General features: G+C 46.8%; 1 long non-coding RNA gene across 1 annotated transcript; it reads right to left on the bottom strand.

Moving 5' to 3' along the window:
* Nucleotides 1–4,154: 4,154 nt before the first annotated feature.
* Nucleotides 4,155–17,856, bottom strand: LOC125346674. Its single transcript, XR_007210000.1, has 3 exons — nucleotides 17,821–17,856; nucleotides 11,329–11,332; nucleotides 4,155–4,759 (listed from the first exon to the last, which is right to left on the bottom strand). It is a non-coding gene; the product is annotated as an uncharacterized LOC125346674 (long non-coding RNA).
* Between the last annotated feature and the right edge of the window lie 7,674 nt (nucleotides 17,857–25,530).

Raw genomic sequence — 25,530 nt, 5'->3', positions numbered from 1 at the left:
TGAGTTCAGGTGTTGTGCAGTGCATGTGTTCAAGTGTGTGTGCACGTGTGTGTGCCGCAAAAAACACATTAGGGACCGCCTGAAAGGTATGCAGGAAGCCTGTGTGTGTGCATTTCACTTACAAAACTTCTAACTCACTACTAACCTCCTACACCCACGTGTCTGGTTTCCTTAGCTGCCCTGAGGAGATGTAGAAGCTGTGGCAGGTGAAAGGGAGCACAGCTGGGCTGCGTGTCCCCACCCTCCACAAGGGGGGTCCAGAGAGTAAAGCGCATGAGAAACCCCTATTCTAAAAACCTGCAAAAGCCAGTCTCCCCTTTTCTGCAGGGAAAGCCGGACTCCTTCTGACTGTGAATGCTCCAGCGTTTGAGAAGAAAGCACCAGTGCCAGAGCCAATGTTTCAAGTGATTTTGCTTTTTTGAACTTTCTAATCTGGGGTGCGATGAAGCCTCAGTCACCAACAACTAGCACACCCTTCCTCACCAAAACAATCTGTGCCCCGTTGTTTACTCACTAATCCAGCTGATTTTATGATTAAGTTGCTTGAACTTGGGCAACAGTTTTTGGATTTTGGATTTTTCTATTCTTACTGCACTTCAAAATTCACAAGGACTTGAGTTAAAACCCTGATTAATGATAACCTGAAGACTTTCTCTTGCTAAGAGAAAACATTTAAAAAGGCAAAAGTAATTCTAGGTACAGCATCAGATGAGGCCTGATGGGACAAATTCTGTGTAGTTGAAATCACTCCAGGAAAAACATAACTAAGGCTTCCCTCTAGAATTCACATTTATTTACATCAGCCCACTACTGATGAACTAAATATTCTTCCTAATGGCTAGTGCTACAAAAATTCTAAAAGCAGCTTGATACAGGTGCCTGTAATCCTAGTTACTCAGGAGACTGAGATCTGAGGATGGCAGTTTGAAGCCAGCCTGGGCAGAAAAGTCTGGGAGTCTCTGATCTCCAGTTTATCACCAAAAATCTGGAAATGGAACTGTGGCTCAAGTGGTGTAGAGTGCTAGCCTTGAGCAAAAAAGCTCAGGGACAGCCCCCAGACCTTGAGTTCAAGTCCCTAGACCCACCACCACAAAAAAAAAAAAAAAGCAAACAGCCTGGGAAAGGATTTGGGTTAGTCTCTGGCTCCTCTGTCACAGAAGTGACACCTCTCGGATGAGCTATTTCAATATGCTACCCTTGGAACAACTGCTCTGGTAAGATTCCTATTAAATATTTACACTTCCCTATAAGCTATTAAAGAATCCTTTCCTAAAGAGGAGAAATCCTTCAGAAAGATTTTTTTCTTTTTTCTTTTCCTTTTTTTTTTTGGTAAAAATCAAGAAGCATAAGCTGAAAATGATTTTATCTTTATGATCAGTTCTGCAAGTGAGAAATAATCTGGGTGTTCAATAAACAAAATGTGGAGAATGTAAAACATCTCAACAGATTTCCAGTAATGCAACACTGGAGACATACATACACACACACACACACACACACACACACACACACACACACACAAACAAACAAAATTCATCTTACCAGTTGGTAATGTGGTTGACATTTTCTTGTGTTCAAAATATCTTTCTGGACTTAAAATCAATTAGGTGTGCCTGAGCTCTGTGACAGCCAAGAGTTCCCGAGGTTTCTAAAGCTTGCTCTCCCCTCCCACCCACAACTCTGCCTTCCTCCTTCTGAAGGAAAAGCAGCTCAACTTCATAAGTTCTTAATGAAATCTTCATGAATTTTTAATGACAGCATTTTTGAATGTACAATTATTTTACCTTTATAGAATTAATTTTCCCAGAGTCAGGAAAGCCTGAAGCCTGAACTACAAGAAGGCTCTGTCCGAGTTACCCTGAAAGGCACTGAAGGGTCCCCCAAATCTTCAGCCTAATCTTTTGTCCTATTTCTGATGCCTGTGATGGCAGACAAACAGTATTCATAGTATTCATGAGAGACAGCTCCAAGATGGAATTACTCGAAGAAGAAATCATTGCTTGGCTCTGGACTAAGCTAAGTTTGGATCTCATCAATTAACTCCCTCTGAACTTTTCCAAAATCTATACATTTAATATCAAACCCAACATGAGAATAATCAGTGCCGTCACAGTTTAAAAATCATAAGCAAGTCAGCTGCCAGAGGCTCACCCCTGTAACCCTAGCTACTCAGGAGGCTGAGATCTGAGGGCTGTGGTTCCAAGCCAACTCAGGTAGGAAAATCCATGCACCTCACCAATTAAACAGCAAAAATCCAGAAGTGAGGCTGCAGTTCAGGGCCAGCACACAGCCCCGGAGTTCAAGACCATAAGCTACAGCTTTCTGAATGGGCTTTACTTTTCTTAAGTATGTAAAAGGAAAGACTGTTCGGGCTACCGTTTCTCAGCTGCCAGAAGTACACTTCGGGGGAAGGGGATAACCTAAGCCCTACATTTCATCCTCATTGCTCGAGTTCTGCAAAATTACACAGCATCAGCCTGCCCCTATGCCTTCACCAGCTCTTACAGGAGGCAGGCTGCTTTCATGGGTACCCTTAAAGAATGTATGGTAATGTAACACTTGCTTTCTGCTGCTAGACTCCATACAGTCACCCCTTCTCAGACACCTAGATCTGAAAGTCAGTTCTCCATCTGAGTCAGTGAAACTCCTGACAAGAATACATGTCTCCAGCAACTTCCAAGACAGAAACACCACCAAGTGTAACCTTGGGTTGTGTATGTGTGTGTGTGTGTGTGTGTGTGTGTATTAACAAATCCTAAGAAGACAGGCATACTTGTGACTAGCATTTTACTTCTAAACCAACACAATAATTAACCGGCCAATGGCCGAGGTGTTAGTCAACTACAGATAAATCCAAAGGTATTTAATGTATTTTTTTACACATATTCTCCACTCTTCATCCTCCTCATTTTTCAACTTTGGATTCTTAAATCTTCACTGCAACTTTAAAATCTACTTTTATTAAAATTTACACAAAGCCTTATTTTGAAAAAATTATCCCTGGTCCACTCTTTTATCCTCTGAATTTTGCTTCTTCATGAACAATACTTCTTACTAGTCTATATGAACAAATTACTCATCTGTCGTCCACCAACATACCAGGTCCTCTCCCAGCAAGATTCTTTGCTATGGGATTGCAATTTCACATGCACAGTTCCAACAGCAAACATGGTCCTACAGTAGCCTGCCACACAATCTGGCCACCAAGTTACAGGCTCCATGCATATGAATTATTACCACATCTTCCTTCTTAAAAGACTGGTGCATGATGTTATGCCTTACACTGATTACACTCTCTGGAATGAATTGGGTTTTTTTTAATAATAGTATGTAATATGCTCACATAATATATAATGTATACATGTTACATGTAATATATGACATGTATATTGTATAATATACATATATAGTATACATACTATGTATATCACAAAATAAAATCAATAGCTGGGTGCTGGTGGCTCACACCTGTAATCCTAGCTACTCAGGAGGCTGAGATCTGAGGATCAAGGTTCAGTCAGCCCTGGGAAGGAAAGTCTGTGAGACTCTTTATCTCCAATTAACCACCAGAAAACCGGAAGTGGTGCTGTGGCTCAAGTGGTAGAATGCTAGCCTTGAGTTGAAGAGCTCAGGGAGAGTGCCCAGGCCCAGAGTTCAAGGCCCATGACCGACAAAAATAAATAAGTAAAATAAAATAAAATCAACAACAGAGCTTAACTGTCCTATTACTTCAATACCACCATTTCAAACTTACTTGTTAATAACGAAAAGCACTCAAGACTCTTACTGGACATTTTATGCAATCTTTAAAAAATGAGGGGGGAGGGAATAGCTAAAGCTAAAAAATTCCCACATTATAAGCAATCATACAATATCATGACAGTCTAAAAGTTATAGCAATACTTTTTTAAAAAATGAACCTTCTCTCTCATTATTTAACTACCTTAGTTCTGGGTCCTAAAAATTACTAAAGAACACAGTCAAATAGTTAAGACCTCCTGGGTTGCCAACCCAAACACTGAAGGCCCCTCCCCTCCAAAGAGGAGGGGGGAGGGAGGGAGGGAAGGAAGGAGGGAGGGAGGCAGGGAGAAAGGGAGGGAAGAAGGAAGTTAGTAAGTTGGGAAGGGAAAGAAAGAAAAGAAAAGAAAAAAGAAAAGGAGAACTGGCTGGCAGGCAGGCCCCTCTGTCTGGGGCCTAAAGTAGCAATGGCTACAATTGACTGCAGGTATTATTTATACATACGGGACATGCTATAACCAAACTACAGTTTGATGCCAACACAGCCCTTGAGAAAGTTTTCCCCTAAATCTCTGGAAAAGGAGCTTTAAGAGAAAGCAAGGATTACAGTCAGCTAGAAGGGAGGGAGGGGGACTTAGCTCAAAGCAGCCAAGCGGAAATCAGAGCAGTAATTCTACAAATCGACAGAGCACACACTCCAGGCTGTAATAGTGTGAAGAAGGGCTGGGTAGCAGGGCCTGAAGACAGCACTAACACACTGGGAACGAATGGCTAAGCAATGAAGGCAGACAATGAATTTGGAGCTTGAAAAGTAACAGAGCCCCATGCAGTACTTTGACAAATGGAGCCTTCATGATTTCATTCACTGAGTAAGCTTTAAACACAAGATTGGCTTGGGTTCTCTTGGGAATGATAGGACCCAGTGCTGGACAATGATGTATTTTCTTTAATTATGACTCTTGGGCAAAATGCAAGGGAACAGGACCCCTATAAGACAGAGTTGAGCCAGTGCTGGTGGCTACTCTGGAGGCCGAGATTTGAGATTTACTGTGCAAAACCAGCCAGGGCCAGGAAAGTCTGTGTGACTCTTACCGCCAATCAAACACCCCCCCCCCCCGCAAAAAAAAAAAGAAGAAGAAGAAAGAAAATGTGACTCCTGTGGTAGAGCACCAGCCTTGGGGGAAAAAACTTCTAAATGATAACACCCAGGCCCTGAGTTCAAGCCCCAGTACTGGCACCAAACACAAACCAACAACAAAAAAAAAGCTGTAAAACATCACAGAAGCAGACATGGAGCAGAACACAACCTTGTCTCGCAGGAGCAGTTTGACATTAAGCCAGGGCCACCTTATTAACTATGGAGTGGCTTTTTCATTCAACATCTTTTGAAAGTCACAGATTTTCTGAGGCATTTTGTGACATTAAAATGCACACACTCTCACACAGAGAGAACAAAAAGTTTCATATTAAAAAAATGAAGTAGTAATGAGTAGCTAAGAAATTTGGCGCTAAAATGTGGTGCATTTTGAATTACAAATGGAAAAAAAATCAGATTCTCAGAGTCCAAGCCAAGGAAAAGAGCAATAAAACAACGAATACCATGTAAAGTCTGCAATCAAATTCACTCTCATGCAAACACATTTTACATCGAATTTCTTTCCAGCAGGTCTCTTCCCTCTTCCCTAGGTAATCGGCCTTTCCACCGGAGGGGGTTAAAAAAACAAACATAATTTTGACAATTTTTCAAGAGAGACTGAAAAATCTAAAGGGTCTCTACATTAACAAGTACCACTAACTCCAGCCAGCCATTGCCTTTAGCGGGTTCTAAAACTTAAGAAAAGAATCTTAAAACAGGAAGCTTAGTGAGCTCATAAAATCATGGTTGGAGGCAGGAACACGGCATATTTAATCTGAAATCTGTGAAGAGTCCACAGTGATTTGAGCAAGATCTGAAGGATGCCCTCCGGGTTGGCTGGGATCTGGGATTAGGGGGTTGATAAGAGCGTCCACTGGTCACAAGCATGTTTTTCTTCTGCACTTAAACACAAATGCAGGCAGACGTTTGTCGGCTGCCTGGTGTTACTGCTCAAGTTCTATGAAAGCACTGCAGCTCCTTTTGCTGTCAATATATCAAAGTTTTAAAAAAAATCATCAAAGTGTGAAATTTCATTTAAAGTCTTCACCAGTCTACAGCTCTATTTCACAGGCCCATCAAAAAAAAAGTAAAGATAAAAAAAAAAAGAATACACAGAAAGTACTTGAAGAAAGTTTGCAACAGTCCTCTAGCCCTGCTGTGGTTTCTTGCCTCTCCCTTTATTTGTTCTGAAACTAGAAAAGATCCATTTTCATCCAGAAAAAAAAAAAAAATGACAGCATTGCCCAGTGAAGGACCACAGCTTCTCCAGTATTCTAAGGAGTGCATTACCTGAAATTAGCATTAAAGTGGACCCTTTTCTTTGACAAATATGTATGTATTTATTTCTCCAGGAGCTCCTTCTGTATTTTAATTGTCTCTCAGGAAATAGGCTGGCAGCAAATCTCTTTGCATCTTCCAAAAACCTGGCAGACAAGACCTCAGAAAGCAACTGTGAGCACCAGTAAAACCTCCTTCAGAGAACTCTTTAGCAGGGGATTTACAACAATTGCATAAAGAAGTAAAGTCTAACTTTTAAGATAATCTAAAAGCATTAACATTCCATTACTAAGGTTTTCTTGGACATTTCATGACTCATTGATTTGCTTCTGCTTAAAGACAGGTTTTTCTTAGAACATTAGGGTCTCCATATAAGAGAATACAAGAACAAATCTTCATCCAATTTCTTTCTCTGCCTAGCGCCCCAAACTCTAGCATGGGAAGGGGGGGAGGGGAGGCCCGCAAACAGGATACCTTACAGAGGAAGGACTAGTTTAAATGCCTAAGCACAGAGGAAGTCTGAAAGAAACCCTTATGGCATGCAGGTAATTAAGCAAATTTCACTGGCTTAGAAACAAAGTCTAACTTTTAGGCTTGGGCATCAAATGATAAATTAACGACCCTTTCATTAAATAAGTAATGAAATAACTCAACAGAACCATTTTTCATCCATGCTAAATTTTCTCATTTCTGTCTGTGGTCCTTTGCAAAATAGATACACAATAAAAACGTGTATCTATCAGGATTTAAGTCAAGGAATGTGAAAAGCATGAAGGGGGGAGGAAAACTGGGAAACCATCTGGATTGAACCTGCTAGCTTATTTAGTAATAACACAATCTGTATTTTAACTGTTTCCTTGTTTGCAAAATTTCACTAACGTCACTTCAAACATTGGGAATATCCAGGAATCCTAAAACTAAAGCTCACAGAGGCTGAAGTTAAGAATTATATACCCCTGAAAGGCTCTGCCCTCAGGCAGAGTTTCTAATTAAACAGCTTATAGTGTAAAATAAACTCTCTGCTCTGGATAAATATGCTATTCCAACTAATTTAACTGTTATTTCATGTTTGTTTTGGGTTTGACTATATAATCTAACTGGCCAGAGTGTTTGTGTACCAGGCGGATAAGGCCAGTATTTTGTAACATAAACAAATTCTTTAGATACTTCGCACAGTTTACATTGTTAAAACCAGTCACCTTTGCTTTAATTCAATACCTTCTTGCCTTAGGAAAAGAGAGATTATCAGAGTATAGCACTATTTTAAAACAGCATTTTCCTGCCTCCAAATAATTTTGACACGTGTAATTAAGAAACTGTCAGGCTATTATTAATTTTTAATTTAAAACCTAAATGAAATAATTACAGGAATCAATCAATAAGGCACCTTTTCAAATTAGAGAGCAATTACATAAATACTCAAAATTAATACTTTAGGCCAATCCTTGCCGATTTCTGCCTATAACGTGGGAAGACATCAAACAGCACAAAATGGACAAGGATGAATAATAGTCCCAGTCTTAAATAGACTGAAATGAGATCATTTCAGATGGCTAGGGACCAGGCCTTCCCCGTCCCGGCCCTAGCCATGCCCAAAGCACTCAAACCGCCTGCAACTCTACTAAAAGTTCATTTATTTCCACCAAACACAGAAAACAAGGCTTGCTCCAAATTCTGTCCAAAATCACTCCCTTAAGAAGGAAAAGTTGCATTACTTAATTACTTGCATTTTCAGCCAAGTGTTATCTACTGTGAGTGGAAAGACTAATTATGGAGGAGGAGGAGAGGAACTCAGGACTGATCAGGCCAGCCCGGCGGATGGCACCGCGGTGGACGTGGTATGTGCGCAGCGGCCGAGGCGGCCCTCCGGCCCGCGCGCTCCAGGCTGCGTTATTACTTGAGGACGCGGATAGTCCGACACTGCACACTGAAGTGGCAGCTCGACCAAGTTCGGCTCAAAGCTGGGAGAGAGCTCTGTGCATGAATACATGTACCTCGACACTGGCAGAGAGCCATGAGCTGCTGAACCCCCAAATCGCGGCTCGATTTGGCAGCTTCCACCCAGGGAGATGAGAAGTTGAGGCAGGAGGAAGGGCGGCAGGGGAGGGTGGGAAAGAGAGAGAGAAAGCAAATTTCTAATGGTCTTCCCACCCAGAGTGGGCCGGGGGAAGACGGAGTCCCCGCGCCTCTCCGGGAAGGGAGCACCGCGGGAACAGAAGCACAAAGTTCAGGCAGACCACCGAGAGCCGGGAGTGGAGCGGATCAGTCCACATCTGCCAATCTGCTTACAAGTCGCCTCCCCGACTTGGCAAGTGAGGGGTCGGCACGGCCTCCCGGCTCCTCCTCCCGCGCACCCCGCCCGCGGCTGCAACTCCGGAGAGGTCACTGTCCCGGACGGTCCCCGGACGTCCCCGGCAGCCACCCGCCGCCCACTCCGCTCGTTGCAAACGCGGCCTCTCCAAGCAGCACTGCCACGGCTTTTTCCTTTCTGTGCACGCTTGTGTATATGTGTGTGCTTGTGTGTGCTTGTGTGCGCGCGCGCTACCGCTGCAAAGGAAGAAGAAATAAAAGCGAACTCAAATCACACACAGATGGCACAACTTTCACTTTTCCTCTCCGACGACAGGGGCGCCTCCCCGGTCCGCTCACCCCGCACCCGCCGGGCGCGGGGAAGCCGGGGCTGGAGAGGGCCCGGCGGCCTCAGGGTCTCCGCTCCCCCGCCCCCGCTCCCCGACCCCCAGCGTCCCCACCGCGCCGGCCGCCTCCTTCCGCCCAGCCGCCCGGACTCCGTAACCAAATGCGCTTCTTTTAACCCTTTGGGAAGGAGCCGGGGCGCTGGGCCGGCTGCGAACTTGGCGTGCGCCACCAGCTCCCGGCGCAGTGAAGCCGCCCGCCCGAGAGCCGGGGCCGGACCCTCGGAAGCAGCCCGCGGGTCTTCCAGGAGGAGGGGGCCGGCGAAAGACTTGCCCCCGCTCCCGGAGAGTGGCGCTCGCCCGCTCCCGCTCTCAACCGGGGCGCCTTTTGACAGCCATTTTCAGGCCGCCCCCTTCCCGGGTTGGGGCGCACCTTTAGACCCGGGAGCGGGGGCGCGGCTGCCAGGAGCGTGCAGCCGGGCCCGCAAAACAAAGAACTTCAGGCGGGACGTACCTGCAGCGGCGGCGGCTGTCAAGTACCCAACTTCCCTTAGACCCGCGTCCCGGGCGCGGGCGCGCGGCGGCGGGGTCCGCGTGGCGGCGAGCGGCTGGGGCTACCGCGAACGGCCGGGCCGCGTGCGGGGGGAGCCGGGCGCGGGCATGCTGCGGCGCGGGGCGGGCGCGGGGGAACGGCGGGAGTGCGCGAGGGCGAGTGTGCGAGCGCGCCGGTGGCGCGGCCCCTGCCCGCCCGCTCCCGCCCGCCCGTGCGGCGCGGGCATCGGCCCCGGGGCTCTGTAATCCGATCCCCCCTGACTCACGGGCCCCGAGCGACGGCGCGGGCGCGGACTCGGTTCACCCGCGAGAGGGAGGAGAGAAGGGAAGAAAGAGTCCCACCACCATCCCCGTCGCCGCCCGCAGCGGCCCCTCTCGGCGTCCGGTCCACTTTCCAGGAGAAAGTCCCATTCCGATGGGAAGCCCCCAACACGCACACACGATCGCGGGATGCGCCACACACACACGCACACACAAATTCGGGGTGACCCCCCCCCCCCGTGCCCCGATCGCGCGCTACTCACTGGGTGGAAAAGTTGTCCCGGGCCGCGCGCCGCCCTGCTCCCTCCGGCCCGCCTCGCCGCCTCCTCCGCCCCGCGCTCCTCCTCCTCCTCCCTCAAGTTTTCACAGATGTGGCCCGGCTCTTCCCCGCGCCCCTCGGCCTCCGCCCCGCCTCCGCCCAGGCCCCCCTTCCCGCCTGTCTCCGCCCGGGGGACGCGCCGGGCCGCGGGGCGCCGCCGCCGCGGGGGGCGAAGTTGGGAAAAGTTGGGGCGGGCGCGGCGCCTTACTTTTGCTTTCTCCGCCCCGCAGCCCCGCAGGGGGTCGCGCCTCCCCCGCCCCTTGCGGGTCTCCCCGCACCGCGATCGGCTCCGCGGGTGGCGAGGAGGCCGTGCGTGGCGGACTGGGGTCTCGGGGACGGCCGGGGGTGGGGTGGAGGTGGGGACACCCCGAGCCACGCGCGCGCGCGCTCCCCGCCCTCCGCCGCCGCCTCCGCCCTCCCGTCCTCACACAGACACATCCAGGCCCGCCCTCCTCTTCCCCCTCCTTGACCCCGCGCCCGCTCGGCGCGCCGAGGCCCCGCCCACCGGCCGGGACGGGGGCCCCGGCGTGACGTCACCGGCGCCCTCCGGGGCCCGCGGCGCCCCCCGACCGCGCGCTGGGGCCACGGGCCGCGCCGCCCCGCGCCCCTGACTCCCGGCAGCCCCTTTTCCCTCTTCGATGGCTCCTGGATAGCACTCAGCTCCTGCTTCCAAGACCCCCAGGGTTGCCCAGCGCGCCCCCCCTCCCGCCCCCGTCTCGGATCTTCCTCTCCTTTTTTCTTTCTTCCTCTCTTTCCCTTTCTTTCTTTTTGTGCAATTCTCCGCGCCAACCCCGAATCTCCCGCGTCTTCCTCTGCTGTGGGACGGCGCGTTTTCAAGTTCAGGGATTCCCTGGGCACGGGGCTCCCCTGCCCTCGGGCCAGCCCCGCGCGCTGCTTGAAGGACTCACAAAAGACAGACCGGGCTGGAAGTCTGCACTCCAACGCCGTGTTTTTCCTGGAGCTACTAAGTGTCTCCCTCCTCCTTGATAGTTTTCAGAATGGAAATAGTTTTCCCCTCCTTTACCATCCAGGAGCCATTCGCCCCTCTTAAGTCCCCAACCTGAATGTGTAACTTAATAAAGGAGATCTCAGGTGGGGAACAAAGGGGGAGAAAAAGAAAGAAAAGGTGGGGGGGGGGGAAGCGTTGTGACATTCCAGATCCTGTTGTAGCCCAGAGCCCCCACCTTTCCCGCCCCCGCCTACCCAAGCCAGAAGCCCTCGGAGCTCTGGGTGCTGTGTGCCTGCTTCTTGCTAAGGAAGCCGGTGGGTGGGTGACTGATGAACTATTATGAGTTGAAGCAGATCTTGAGATTCTTAGGCTTAACTGGAGAATGTTTTAACAGAATTGACGGTGGTGTTTTCAGGGACCTGTTGCTCACTACAAAAAACAAAAGGCAACAACAAAAAATGACAAGCCTAGTGCCTATGGCTCATGCTTGTAATACTAGCTACTTAGGATAACAGGTCAAAGCCAGCCTAAGCCGGAAAGTGTGTGAGTCTTTTTAAGTTCAATTAACCACCAAAACTAGAAGAGGGGCTGTGGCTCAAGTGGTAGAGCACCAGCCTTGAGTGGAAAATAGACAGAGACAGCCCAGGCCCCTGAGTTCAAAGCCCCATACTGTCACCAAAAAAAGGGGGGGAGGCAGAGGCAGAGTGATTTAAGCTTTTATGGTTCAAACAAGGGAAATAAAATGAGATGGAAGGCCCTTATTAGCTTTGTGTTTGAACACTTCTCTTCATCTCACTAGGATGTGTTTGCATACACATGTTTGTTTGCATGCACACAGGTGCATGCATACACTAGGACTTGAGTTCCAGGCCCCGGCACTGTCTCTTAGCTTTTTCAGCCAGCTTGTGCCATAGTTCCACTTCCACCTTACTGGTTAATTGCCAGTAAGAGCCACAAAGAGTTTCCTGCCAGGGCTGGCTTTTAACCACAATCCTTCAATCTCAGACTCCTGAGTAACTAGGAGCTAGGATTGCAAACATAAGGCCCCAGCACCCAGATCATCTCTTCACTTTTCAAAGAAAGAAAAAAAAGACCCCTCATCCATCTTGGAGAGCAGGAGTCTTGAAGACAGGATTCTCCTGGAACCATGCACTAGCTGGCCTCAGGCCAGCGGGATTCTCTAAGCTTCCTAGGCTCAGAGCCTATGTGTGGGATAGTGTTAGCCATGTAAGGCTACTTACAGGGCCCCAGGATGTCCGTGCTTCCCAATGAGGTCATGCCTGTGGAGGTGGAAATGGATTTAATGTGTATGAGGATAATTTGTGTCTTACAGTCAGGGTGCATGCTACTCTTGGATGTTTTCAACACTGTTTCCTTCCTGTGAATGCAAAGAATGTGTCTGAGAACCTTCTCCCTCTTCTCCCAATGGTAAAAGCTAAATCAAAACAAAGACAACCTATCAGCTAACATGTAGGATCAACTAGATGTTTTCCTGCTACAGGCAACAGTCTTCCAACATATTTTGCGTTCTACGGATCTTGGTTTTCTGCTCCTAAAATACTAAAACAAAGGAAAAACAGTAGCCACCACCCACCCAGGGCCATGGGGAGAGCTGGAAACAGTGGAGAAGGGATGAAATGTTGAGTCGCCTGTGTGTCCCTTAGATCCCTGGGGGAAGTGGATTACACACATTAGTCGTGGACATATGAGTGAGTGGCCACACAGCACAGAGATGGCAGAAGAAAAAAACTATCTTGCCTTCATGGAAATGAAATAACACCCACAGTGCAGTCTCCCCAGCCACATTCAGGTCTGACCTCTCTTAACCAAGTGAAAATTTTTATCAAGATCTCAAGCCATGAAAAAGCTAGATATCCTTTGTAAACACATACGTACCTTGAGTATATATGAATGTATTACCTGAAATAGGGTAGATTCAGGAGAAACTCCAAAACAGTGTAGTTCCTTCAAAAGGCAAAAATCAAGCCGAGTGCCAGTGGCTCATGCTACTCAGGAGGCTGAGATCTGAGGATCACTATTTGAAACTAGACCAGGCAGAAAAGCCCATGAGAGGGCTGGGAATATGCCCTAGTGGTAAAATGCTCGCCTCGTATACATGAAGCCCTGGGTTCAATTCCCCAGCACCATATATATGGAAAAAAGCCAGAAGTGGTGCTGTGGCTCAAGTGGCAGAATGCTAGCCTTGAGCAAAAAGAAGCCAGGGACAGTGCTCAGGCCTTGAGTTCAAGGCCCAGGACTGGCAAAACATAAAAAAAAAAAAAGAAAAGCCCATGAGATGCTTATCTCCAATTAGCCTCTCAGAAAAAGCCAAAAGTGGTGCTGTGGCTCAAGTGGTAGAGCACTAGTATTGAGCAAAAGAAGCTCAGGAACACTGCCCAGGCCCAGAGTTCAAGCCCCAGGACCAGCAAAAAAAAAAAAAAAAAAAATCAAAGTTCAACTAAAGAAACACTGAGAAGTGGGTAATTGAAAGGAATGGTGTGGGGTGAGTCCAGAAGAGAGGGATAGATGAAGAAAAGTGGAGGTCAATGCAGTCAAAACATGTATGTACATTCTACAAAACTAAGAAAAGTGATGGGAGGGATTGGTATGGGAAGGATGGTTGAGAATGTTAAAAGGGGTGACATTGATCAAGACACATTGTATTCATAACTTATTGGTTAAATGTCAAGTCCTTTGTACAACTACTTAAAAATAACAGAAATTAAAAACAAACGTGATACAATTCTGGAAAGATAAGAATAATGAAATAATCATAATGATTCACACCATTTCACCACCTTAATAAAATGTCTGCTTTTAGTTTGCTTTTCAAAATGCCAAGTTATAAAAGCAATGAGTTACTGGCATTGAAATTGGTGCAGGGTCTCAGAACCTAGCCCCCTTTGGAACTCTGGGAGTTTCTGTTATAACCACAAGCAGCCATGGGGCTGGGAGTTGGCCCTCCTGAGGTCTGAAATTTCACCACTGTTCATTCACTAAGTGCCTCCTTTCTCTAGTTCTTACTTCAAATGCAAATGTGTTAGGAAATGTTCATAGACTTGGTCTTCAGAATAATTAAGCTTTTAAGATGGGTTTTTTCCTTTTTCACAAAAATGAAGTAAGGCACTTGAAGATATTCTCATTCACTTTTTCAAGGATTAACTTAGAACCCCACACAGGGTGACTTAATCACAGAAATGTACTGCCTTACATTTCTGGCAGCTAAATAAAGGGGTCATCATGCCAGGCTCGCTGATCTCTAAAAAATGGAGGCAAGGACCCCTTTGTTGCCTGGTATGGTCCTAGTGTAGCTATCTGGGCTAGAGATGCCATGAATCGAAGCTGCTTGGCTCCTAGCTCTGCCCAGGTCATTTTCTAATATTCTCCTTTCCACTCTGTCATCTTATTAGGGCAAAAATTACAACCATCCAGTGTGACATTATCTTAAATAGAAATGATCTAGCCAGTGGCACAAACCAGTAATCCTAACTACTCAAGCTGCTGAGATCTGAAAATCAAGATTCAAAGTCAGCATGGGCAGAAAAGTCTATGAAATTCTTTAATTAAACAAACAAACAAAAAAAGCTGGAAGTAGAGGTATGACTCAGTAGTAGAGTACTAACCTTGAGCAAAAAAGCTCAGGGTCAGTGCCCAGGCCCTGAGTTCAATCCCCAGGACTGGCACACAAAGAAAGGTCAAAAGTGGAGGTATGGCTCAAGTGGTAAAATGCCAGCTTTGAGAGTAAAACCCAAGCAAAAGGGTGATGCCTTGAGTTCAAGCCCTAGTATCAGCATGAAAGAAAGAAGAAGGGACAGGGAAGGAGGAAGGGGGAGGAAGGAAGGGAGGGAGGGGAAGGAAGGAAGGAAGGAAGGAAGGAAGGAAGGAAGGAAGGAAGGAAGGAAGGAAGGAAGGAAGGAAGGAAGGATCTGTAATCCAATCGTGTTCCCAAGTCAGCATCATACTCTGAGGATTCTGGAACTAGAACTTCAACATTTCTTTTGGTTCACAATTTGGTTCACAGCCTCCCAGAAGAGTGCAAGTATTAGAAGCTTGATTCTCTGGGTGATGGTGATAAAAATAGGGAAGCTATTAAGGGTGGAGTCTGGGAGGAAGGAGCCAAATCACTGGGGAGTCCTCAGGCCATTCTCTTGAGACTTTGGGTTTCTCAAGAAAGCCACATGTGGCTGGATTCCAGTAGCTCAAATTTATAATCCCAGCCTCTCAGGAGGCTGAGATGGGAGGTCTGAGGTTTGAAACCACCACATGCACAAAACTCCTCGAGACTTCCTTCTCCAATTACCCAGCAGAATGCCAGACTGGAGTCATAGTTCATATGGTAGCACTCTAGCCATGAGCAGGAAAGCTGAACAAGTTAAGCTGGAGCACAATGAGTTCAATCCCAGAGGGAAAGAAAGAAAGAAAGAGAGAGAGAGAGAGAGAGAAAGGGGGAGGAAGGAAGGAAGGAAGGAAGGAAGGAAGGAAGGAAGGAAGGAAGGAAGGAGAGAGAGAAAAGACGGAAGGAAGGAGGGAGGGAAGAAGGAGGAGTGCCAATTGTTATAAATTAGCAAGGCAAACTCCTCAAGTGACTTCTCACCTTGATTCCTCAATGAAGCCTTTACCAAAGGTCATGTTAATGACCTTGGACTTTTAGGTTGTAAATCTGGGAGCTAAAGAAACCTCTTTGCTTTCTCAAGTACTCATCCTCATACATTTCTGATATGGCAACAGAAAATTGAGTAATGGAAGCAGGGTGGGGGGAGGGGAGGCAAGGGGAATGGAGGATCCACAAAAGAGGGTAAAGAATGAGCTCGACACCAAACTTCCTATGTTGTGCTGCCCTTCTTCCCATCATGTTGTGCAGAATAAGCGTTCATCTCTTACTCCTTCACCTACACAGTTTGTCCATATTCCAATAGAGTTGTTCCCACTTGGTTATTGGAAAATTCCAGGGGGACATTTCACATTCACTGATAAAACTTCTAGTTAGAGGTTGTGAAACTCAGGTCAAATTGATTTAAGTTTAAAAGCATAAGGGTGGGTATTTTATTGGCCAAAATGTCCACAAATGTGTATGTAGACTTCAGGCAAGGCAAGGTCCAGGGGCTTGAATAAGCTCTGCTAGTTTTTGTTTCTAGTAACTAGCTACATTTTACATGATCAGTGCTGTTCTCCTTGTCAGGAAATAATCACCTTTCTCAGGAATGGTCCCCTTGGCCTGGTGAGAAGGCTGGCTGCACACACAGGTAATTAACTCTTTTTTTTTTTTAAACAACGAAGCCACATTTTATTTTTTTAATTTATTTATTTTTTGCCCGTCCTGGGCCTTGAACTCAGGGCCTGAGCACTATACCTGGCTTCTGTTTTGCTCAAGGCTAGCACTCTGCCACTTGAGCCACAGCGCCACTTTTGGCCATTTTCTGTGTATGTGGTGCTGAGGAATCGAACCCAGGGCCTAATGTATACGAGGCAAGCACTCTTGCCACTAGGCCATATTCCCAGCCCGGTAATTAACTCTTGAACTCCTTAACATGCATCCTCTGCAAGGACACCTTATTCTTCTGCTTTGGGGCTGCCCTTCTTCTGCAGTGCAGGACTCTCTGCAGTGCAGAGAGGAGATGGTTTCCAGCACTGCCAGGGAGGTCACTGCCCCCAATTCACAGCAGACCTGGGGACAAAAGGACTTTCTTGCTCCTTGCACTTACATGTGATCAAAATTGGTTCCTTCTCCTCTCTCTCTCTCTTTCTCTCTATCTCTTTCACTCTCTCTCTCTTTCTCTCTCTCTCTTCTGTTGTTTCTCTTTCTTCTCTTGTCTCTCCAGCCCTCTCCTTTCTTACCTCCTCTCTCCTTCTCTCTCTCCCCTCCCTCCTTCTGTCTGTCTTCAGGTCTAACCACTAGTAAGTGGGTGGCATGCACAGCCAATAGGAACCCCAAGACCACTGATGAAGGCTCATGGGAGTCCACAGCTCCTCTTAGCATCTTGATGGGTACAGAGGTAGCCACATGTAAAGGTATACAGGAAAACTCCACTGAAATCTAGCATGAGGTTAGCAAGGCTTAGGCCCTCTATCTGCTCTGACCATCTGCTCTCCTGAAGCATCATCCTCTGCATTCACCCAGGGCTGTGACAGACTTTCCTGGACAGCTGAAGTCACAGCAGACCACTCTGAACTCATCTCTGCAGGACTTCCTGCTCATCCGGTTCTGTACCTGAAGTGCGATCCAGCCTGTGTGCTGGCTGGGGCCCACAGGAGGCTCTCAGGAGCATGCCAGTGCAGGGAGCACTGGAGAGAGCAGATGGATGAGCATGGGCTCCTTCATGCCACTGGCAGGCTGCCCACGAGGGAAATGTGTTTGTGTGTTTGTGTGTGTGTGTGTGTGTGTGTGTGTGTGTGTTGGGGGTGGTAACTGGCACTAGAATGCTCTCATTTGGCTTTGTTTTTCAAGGCTAGCACTCTACCACTTGAGACACACCTCTGCTTCCAACTCACTGCTGGTTAATTGGAGAGAAGAGTCTCATGGACTTCTCTGCTCAGGTTGGCTTCGAACCTTGATCCTCAGATACTAGCCACAAGCACCCAGCAAGGGAAATTTTTTTCAGGGCACCATGCACTGTTTTCTAAGCCCCTCACCTTCCATCTTTCTGGAACGCTGAGAATATAAATGGACTCAGCTGTCTGCCGCCCCTCTTCACCTTTGGAGATGTGGCTATAATTGGCTTGGACCTCGGACAATCCTACAGTTGGGAACATCTAAAGCCCTCTTCCGGGTCATGGCAAGTTGTCAGCCCCTGCAGATGCTGTTTGAGAAAGACCTCTGGCACATAGAGACCCTCATCTGCCTCCCCAGGACACATACTCCTGCTGTGGCAGCTTTCACTGGTGATCTAGGCAGGCCCCAAATGATTCTCCTCCTCCTCTTTCACAAGTAAACTAAGATGAGCACTGTGGCTAACACCTGTAATCCTAGCTACTCAGGAGGCTGAGATCTGAGGATTTTGGTTCAATGCTGGTCTGGAAAGTCCATGAGACTCTTACCTCCAATTAACTACCAAAAGCCGGAAGTGGAGCTATGACTCAAATGATAGAACACTAGCCATGAACACAAAAGCTCAGGAACAGTGTCTAGGCCCTGAGTTCAAGCCTCAGTACTGGTACACACACACAAAGTAGATGACTCTGGGGTCTCAAATGAAGCAGTTTAGTGGGTGTAAGGTTTATTAAAGTAGGTAGCCGATAAAGGAGAACACCACGCAGTATTCAGGCAGGAGAGAAGAGTTTATTCCCAAACTGCTGGCCTGTGGCCAAGATGAAGCACAGCCAGTGAGAAGGGGTGACCCACAGCCTGCCCATGCCTTATCTAGGGCAGGGGTGCAGAGGTGTGGCCAGGTGAGGGGAGGTGGCTGCCTCTAGGTATGCCAGTTACCTACGTAACCCAGGTACTGGGCAGAGACTTTAGGCAGGTGGCGCATCTGCATGGAGACCTCCCAGAGTGGACCCTCCATTGGGCAGCTAGGTTTACTAACCTCTGCTTTTAGTCTAGTGGTGACTAGACTAAGCCATCCACCTGGTCAAGCTCAGCATCCACCATTTTCCTAACTCTGGGCAACAAGCTGGGACCTGAGGGAGAAGTGGCCACTGGAGTGTGCTCTTTAATGCACACGAGGAAGTTCTGCCTGCAGCCACAGGCTGTGTATCTTCTCAGTGTGATTTGCAGTGTCTCTTATTTACACTACTGGCCTACTGGCTCCTAGAAAGGCCTGCCTTGGCTGTTTCTGCATGCATAATCTACTTACATGAACTATAGGCTTTGGTGAGTCTTCAAAGCCAAGCTCCAAGAGGAGCAGTTTAGCTGGGGTGAGACACAGCACAGCCACAGGGTCCAATTCTAACTCCCATTAGAGTGTCCTGCCTTTGGTCTGTCTCTAGTCAACCCGTTCTTTACCGGGCTGTTTTTATTACCTCTGCCCTTCTTTCAGTGCCCAGTTTCAGAGATGTTTTCTCTCTTGAGCAGACAATTAACTTCTGTCCTACCAAACTGAGTGTCCTGAGCTACTCTAATATGTTCCAACACAGACTGGGACAAGGTACTGGGTCCCTCTTCATTAGAAGGATCTAGAACATTCTGTGCCATTTGGCCTGCCTTTTGAATCTCACCCCGACTTGCTTCCTCCCTGTCCCTTACACCAGCATGCCTGTGAATTTTCTTTCCAAACAAGTCAAAGGATTTCCAGTGAGGAACTTAGGTGAATAAAATCCTCTTTGTTTTGTTCCATAGGAAAGGAACAGTGCTAGACACTGATGGCTCATGCCTGTAATCCTAACTACTCAAGAATCTGAGATCTGAGAACCACAGTTGGGAGTCAGCATTGGCAGACAAATCTGCAAGATTCGCATCTCCAATTAACCAACAAGAAGTCAGAAGTGGAAGTGTGGCTCATGTGGTAGACCATCGGCTGTGAGTGAAAAAAACAAGGGAAAGCAGAGCACTAGTGGCTCACACCTGTAATCCGAGCATTCAGGAGGCTGAGCTCTGAGGTCTAAAGCTAGCCAGGTAGGAAAGTTGTGAGATTCTTATCATCAATTAATCATATGTACACGCTCACGTGTGCACACACACCACACCACACATACACACACACACAGAACTGGAAGTGAAGGTGTAAGTCAAGTGATAGAATATCAACCTTGAACGATAAAGCCAAGGGATAGCAGCCATCCCCTGAGTTCAAGCCCCAGTACTGGCACACACTTTATGTGTATGCCACTTTATGTCAGGATTATCCTGACACCACTCGCCTGGGGACAGGATGAAGAGCAGATGGTCTCAAGATGGGACAAATCACAAGGAAGCACTAATACCCAGGGAAGACAGCTCTCCACCTTTGAAAGAGATGGGAATCAGACCATATTAGGTCTGATATTAGAGGTAGCCCTTAACATGAAGGATGCTGGGAAAACCCTGGGTCACTGCAAACCCAGTCTGAAAGGGTAGAAAGAGGGCAGCATTTATGGCCTAGAAGTCATGAATGCCAAAGAATCTTCAATGGGACCCCAGAAACCCTGCACAGGAGAAGAAAAAAACACAGGTGTAGTATGGTTTGTGACCCCCAATGGTGGGCTGCTCGGAACCTCTGATGTCTTTTCTTTTTCTTTTTTTTGCCAGTCCAGGGGCTTGAACTCAGAAGCCTGAGCTTTGTGCTCAAGGCTAGTGCTCTAGCACTTGAGTCACAGGGCCATTACCACCTTTTTCTGGGTAGATTATTGGAGATAAGAGTTTCATGGACTTTTCTGCCCTGGCTGGCTTTGAACTGAGATCCTCAGTTCTCAGCCTTCTGAGAAGCTAGGATTACATGGTAGCATGAGCCACCAGCACCCAGCCTCTAGATGCTTTTATACATTGTTACACATTTCTTTCTGGACCAGCTGGCTGAGGAAGCCCAGTTACACAAAGAAGGTCAAAGGTAAGAGTCTTTCTATCCATGTCTGTCTATAACATAGGGTTCTACCTTTTTTTTTTTTTTTTTGTCATCTAGGGGCTTGAACTCAGGGTCTGCACACTGTCCCTGAGGTTTTTCCCTCAAGGCTAGTGGCTCTTCCAATTTGAGCCACAGCACCACTTCTGTCTTTTTCTATATATGTGGTGTTGAGGAATTGAACCCAGGGCTTCATGCATGCTAGGCAAGCACTCTACCATTAAGCCACATTCCCAGCCCCAGGTTCTACTTTTTATAATGACAGAGTCTCAACTTTGATGTTAGTCATAAGGCAGAAGAAAGGAAATGCTGGATTTAAATCCTTCTACCATCCTTGCCAGATTGACAGTTCTGCCAAATTAATTTGTTCATCAAGTGTTCAAGTTTGCCCATAGTTCCACTTCTGGATTTTTACTGGTTAGTTGCAGGTAAGAGTCTCATGGACGTTCCTGCATAGGATGGCTTTGAATCTCGATCATTCCATCTCAGCCTCCTGAGTATTAGATTATAGGCATGAGTCACTGGCGCCTGGCCAGCCTTAGTATCATTTTTAGAAGTCATTTCCTGGTATACCACTCAGAAAAAAGAAAAGCAAAGATCTAAAATGCCTGACCCTTGGATGGTTGTGTTGTTGTTTTACAAGAACCCATCAGCCAGCAAGCATGGCTTACAGGATGTGGGCATCCAGGCAAAGCTTGGTGAGCTGGGGAGACCTCTCTCCCAGAAGTCACCTCAGTGTGAAGGCCCTCTGGCTGATTCTCCGTTCAAATATTCCCTCAGCAGGCAGCCATCAAGCACAATACATGTGACAGGCTACATGAGCACTGGTAATGGGTGAATGGCCAGTCTCTGCCCTGTAGGATTTATGAGAGGCAGAGAAAGGGTGACATACTTCCATCCCACCCCACAGCTCACACTCATGTAACAAATACAGTAAAGGGGAAGAAGAGGACAGCCCCTGACTCATATCAGGCCTGGGGATGCCATCCACAATGCAGAGACTTAGGCTGAGATCCTTGGGTAAAAGGTGATGGTTTTGGAAGTTTGACCTCTGTTCCAGACCAAGGAAATAGCCTCCAAGGGTATTGCGGTCCATGGTGCTTGTCAGCATCTAGAAACAAAGTTGGTATTAGCTTTGCTTCTTGTACCTGATACAGGAAACTAACCTCATAGCTTTAGATGATGCTAGGAAAGATTCTGAGATTGTTTAAAAGGCTTATCCAAGCCTTATGGCTCAGGCCTGTCATCCTAGCTACTCACTAGGCTAAGAGCTGAGGATTGCGGACCCAAGCTAGCTTGGGCAGAAAAGTCATTGAGACTCTCATCTCCAATTAACCACCAAAAGGTAGAATTGAGTTGTGGCTCAAGTGGTAGAGCACCAGCCTTGAGCACAAAAGCTCAAGGATAGTACCTAGTCTCTGAGTTCAAGCCCCAGGACTAGCACAAAAAGAATAGAAGGAAGGAAGGGAAGAGCTTTATCATTATGGTGATAGGCCACTGTGTACTTAGTTCTTAATTTTACTTCTGTGTGTAAAATTAAGAATTTCACCTTTCCAAAGCATTGGTGCAACAAATGTTGCTTCATTTCCCAACATAGTGTCAGGACTGAGGGCCTTTCATGGCCAAACAAATTATTTGGTGCATGACTGGATAGACTTATATACTTCTCCTTTGGCCTCAGCCACTGCCTGGATTGCTGGTTTTCTGTGGCCCCAAACTGATGCTGGTGGCTTACACCTGTAATCCTAGCCATTCAGGAGATTGAGATCTAAGGATTACAGCTCAAAGAGCCAGGACAGAAAAATCTAAGAGACTCTTATCTCTCATTAACCACCACCACAGGTGGAAGTAGAGGGGTGGCTCAAGTGGTAGACTACCAGCCTTGAGCAAAAATACCAGCCAAGAACTTGAAATCCTGAGTTCAAGCCCCAGTACAGGCACATGAATGAATGAGTGAACAAATGAATAAATGAATAATCTAAATGGCCCTTGGCAGAATTACAGGTTCCCTGTGCTGGATTCTAGATAAGCTATGCCTGCACTAATTTTCCCAAAAGTATTCATTGTGCTTCCTACTTCCTGTCTACCAGTATTAGATATGATTTCAAGCATGAGCGTCTGTGGTCTATTCTGTGCAATCAGTATAGAGAACATGTTTTAAAGTAGAGCACACATATAAAAAACTATATGTAAAAATCAAAGCCATGCCTGAAGGTCATATTTACCACAAGTGCTAGAGGCTTGTTAACTTGGATTAGTCTGCCTGAGCAACTAGTCACATTTCATCTACACAAGAAAACTGAACCAGAAAATGGAGTAAATTATCCTCCTATAGGCCAGACAATTAAGGCAAAATGTGGTTTGTTAGTTTGGATTATCCAAGTACAGGTCTAGTCTTTTCTTTTTAAAACTGGTAAATGATTTCAGTGGCAACTGGCAAGGTGCCAGGTAGATAGCCATCAAGATGAAAGAGAAGAACCTGGCTGCAAAGAACCCAATCCAACTTGTTAAATAAGAAAGACTTTGGGCTGGATATTGGCAGGCCAAGCCTGTAATCCTTGCTACCCAGATGGCTGAGATCTGAGGATCAAGGTTCAAAGCCAGCACTGGCAGGAAAGTCCATGAGACTTTTACCTCTAATAAAATACTCCAAAAAAGCCAGAAATAGGGCTGTGGCTCAAGTGGTAGAGTGCTAGCTTTGAGCAAAAAGAAGCTCAGGGACAGCATCTAGGCCCTGAGTTCAAGTTCTAGGGCTGGTCTCTCTCTCTCTCTCTCTCTCTCTCTCTCTCTCTCTCTCTCTCTCTCACTCACACACACACACACACACGCACGCACGCACGGGGGGGTAGGGAGACTTTGAGCTGGATGTTAGTGGCTCACACCTGTAATCCTAGCTCTTAGGAGGCTGAGATCTGAGGATCACAATTTGAAGCCAGCTCAGGGAAGCAAAGTCCTTAAGACTCCATCATGCTGTGTATCCTTGTGCTTAGGGACAACATGGAGGGTCAGAAAGCTAGGCTCAGGCAGCATCCCACCCCTATCTCTAGCCCATCAATCCTACCAAGATCTCATACTGATTCCTCAACATTGCTTCCTAGTATCCCTCATTTTTGTGTGTGTGTCAGCACTGGGGCTTGAACCAAGGGCCTCACATTCTTGCTTAGTTTATTTGCGCAAGGATATCACTCTATTACTTGAACCACAACTCCACTTCCAGATTTTTGTTGGTTAATTGAAGATAAGTGTCTCACCAACATTTCTGCCTGGTCTGGCTTTGAATTGTGATTCTCAGATCTTAGCTTCCTGAGTAGCTAGGATTAAAGGAGTGAGCTACTGGCCATAGGCTAGACTTTCTCATTTTCACACTTCCTCTACTTCCTCTACATGCAAGGATGGTTGCAGGGGAATCAATCCATATATGAAAGACTTAGAATGCTCATTGTCTATTTACAATTGCATGCTGTCGGTTACACAAGGTTCTCTCCACATATTAGGCACTGCACGTGGCCTTCTAAGTGGGAAAGAGGGGAGATGAAGACCCTTGGGGAGCTGTGCAGCTTTTAAGAGAGGACTATATATAAGACCAGAAAATGACACTGAATCCACAATTCCTGCACCTGTTTTATATTTTTCTTTTTAATAACACCTTGATGAAGGCCTCTAGTCTGTAGAAAACAGTGCACAATATCTTTAGTCCTTAGTCTTCAAGGATCATTGGAGAACAGTTTCTTTCTTTTTTTCTGTTGGTTGTGGGGCTTGAACTCAGGGCCTGGGTGCTCTCCCTGAGCTTCTTTGTGCTCAAGGCTAGCGCTCTACCACTTGAGCCACAGCACCACTTCCAATTTTTGAGTGGTTTATTGGAGAAAAGTGATTTATTGCTTCCACTTTTTTTTGGTAGTGTGCCACTACTGGGGCTTGAACTCAGGTCTTCATGCTCTCACTGGGATTTTGTGATCATGGCTGTGATCTACGATTTGAGTCATGACTACATCCCAGCATTTTGCTGGTTAATTAGAGCTGGCTTCGAACTGTGATCCAGATCCTGAGTAGCTAGAATTACAGATGTGAGACACCAAGCAGCCAATAGTAATTGTTATTCATTTATCTAACTTTATTGCAGAACTGAGGACTTAGCATCTAGCACTTTCTAGGTAAGTGCTCTTCCATGAAGTTAAAATCTTCAACCTCTATTTTTGTGCAGGTTCTAGAGTTTGAACTCGGGGCTTGGGTACTGTCCCTGAACTTCTTTTGCTCAAGGCTGGTGCTCTCGAACTGAGCCACAGCTCTGCCTCTGGCCTCCCTCTACCCCCGGCTATTTTATTGAAGGTAAGTGTCTCATGGACTTTCTTGTCTCAGCCTCCTGAGTAGCTAGGATTACAAATACAAGCCACCAGCATCAGCCAACAGTCATTATTTTTAAGGGACAATATTACTTCTGCTGTGATTATCTGTCAAAAGTTTATGAAATCCTCACTTCTGAGAATGTTTTTTTATGTACCTCATCACCTTTGCTGTATCCAAACTCCAAGGAAACCAGTCTGCAGTCATTCAACCTCATATGGTAGGAACCTGGAGGGCGATTGTCCCTGACTGTCACCTCACTATTCTCTTGGGATGAATTAAAGAAACTCAGATGTTGGAACATGAACTTTGGCAATTGGTTTCTTCTGCAAGGAGCTAAAGGAGAATATTGCAATTCCACCTCTCGTAGGAGGGGGGCCCAATATGAATGTGGGGTACAGATCTGACAAGCATGTGGAAGTAGGAAGATGTGAAGGGCAGAGCAGGGAGAGTAGGATCCATTTTGATTGTCTGTTTAGTAATTAGGCTTAGACCTTCTTAGCATACTAAATACAGAAATATGGACTTCAAGCAGGAAAAAGCTCTGAGCTGGAGCTTGTCCTTGCAATCTGAAGCCTGCTACAGAAATGTAAGGGAGAGGATGGAGCCAGAGCCAGGGCCTCCCCAACCCCCAGGTGGCATCTAGTGGTGGACCCTTGATGACCATCTATCCTAGCAGACCAAGAAGGTAAAGCCATGGCTTTGTGAAGGAGTATAAGGCAGGAAGAAGTTAAAGCATGAAGTCACTGTTCTCAGTCAGAGAGTGCTACTGAACAATGTGGTGGACTTGCACAGTGGCTATCAGAGCTGGCAATCTGTTTTCCTGATGAAATGTTTACTATGTTCCAGGC

This window comes from Perognathus longimembris, chromosome 2 (genome assembly GCF_023159225.1).
Source record: "Perognathus longimembris pacificus isolate PPM17 chromosome 2, ASM2315922v1, whole genome shotgun sequence".
NCBI lineage: Eukaryota > Metazoa > Chordata > Mammalia > Rodentia > Heteromyidae > Perognathus > Perognathus longimembris.
This window is presented reverse-complemented; position numbering and strand designations above follow the sequence as displayed.